The sequence below is a fragment of the Ceratina calcarata genome, unplaced genomic scaffold (genome assembly GCF_001652005.2).
Source record: "Ceratina calcarata isolate Rehan_Ccalc_2016 unplaced genomic scaffold, ASM165200v1 scaffold1202, whole genome shotgun sequence".
NCBI lineage: Eukaryota > Metazoa > Arthropoda > Insecta > Hymenoptera > Apidae > Ceratina > Ceratina calcarata.
The window spans coordinates 1-1,636 of NW_017133002.1; positions in this window are offsets into that span (position 1 = coordinate 1).

Here is a 1,636-nt window from a genome sequence, read left to right on the forward strand (position 1 = left end):
TATATCAAGTTCACAGGCCCTCCCGGCAACTAAATGTTTACGAGCTCGAACGACTCTTTTGATTATGAGAGAACTATACAAAAATTGGAAATGAAAATCGCGTTTTCTTTTGACTGTTCGACTCGTTCTCGTTACTGGACGAAATAATTGTTGTCTAAAAGGAATACAATTTTTTCTACGTGTTGATGTTGTGTTTGAATCGACGAAACAGGCGACAAACCAGATGGTCGTCAAAACGTAGCACGTGTTTAACGAATAATTCAAATCACGAATCACATTTATTAATAGATTTTCATTAGCTGTTTAATAGTTCCACATGATATCTAATGCACTTGTCGAAAGTTGAATGTGATTAATAAATCCAAATATACCTGACTTGTCCGTGGGCTTCGGTTTCGGAGCCATTTTGCTAAAAAGAGACTGTGAAGGCAAACCTAAGTGGGGGGGGGGGGCGAGCAGTGTGGCCAAGTTGAGGGCGGGAGCCACCGAGAATCAGTCCTTCCACTTACGCACACTATCGCACTGTATCCGTGTGCTGCGAGCTCGGCTCAACTTCGGCTCAGTAGAGAGAGAAGGCGAAACATCAGTCCGTCGTTCTTGCTCTTGGTGCGTTGAAATCCAAGCGGTCTTCAGCAGGGATCGCATAATTTTTCCCTCAGCCGGAAACTGGGGACGACGCGACTATGGTGGGGTCTAGTATTTGATGGGGATATGCTAGGCATGGTCAGCGAAGGCGCATGAGGGGAATAGTAGTGGGGCTCGAAATACGGGCGAAAAAGAGGGGACGTGAGCCGGGAGTCGATATTGACTTCTCCAAATTATGCGAAGAGATGTTCCCTCTTCGATCATCAATTGAGGGATGATAACTTTCCATCGGCAGTCAAAATCGTGAAGCCACGATTTTCACAAACTGCGCATTGATGGATCAGTCCATCTCTATTTGTGTTTTATTAGAATTTATTGAATTTGCACGTTGATTCGCTCTTGTGACGTGGAAATTAACGGAAATTTGACTTTTTGTCTTGTATACGTATTTACTTTAAAAAAAAGTTCTACAGGCAGTGCTCGCGCGGTGACACGCACGTGTTTGTATATGCTATTCAAAATATAACGGCTAATTGTTCTACAATCATCAAATTTATTGTTGTCGTCAAGGTAATAGGTCGAGCGGTAAACACGCCATCCGTATATTTTAAATTTAACCGACCTACGCTGGAATGATATGGCAATCTCCAACACTAATTATTGTATTATTAATTTATGTATTAATTCATTCATATTCACGAGTTAGAGAATAATCTTTTTATATTTATTCTTTTAATATACAAGAGAAGTAGAAAGAACGAGCAGTAGGGACCAGTTACGATTATATAGCTCCGGTAAAAAAAACACAAGGTATTTCATAAAATAAAAAAGGAATGAAAATCAGAATACAAAACAATCGACGAATTATAACTGTGACGACAAAAAATGAGCACTATTCTCTTACAAAATTTCACTCACGATTATACATATTCATATTATACATATTCACGATTATACATATATCACGGTTATACATACAGGGTGTCCCAGAACTAGTGTTAGGCCTTGAAATGGGGTGGAGCCATGGTGATTTTAAACAACTTTTTCCTTT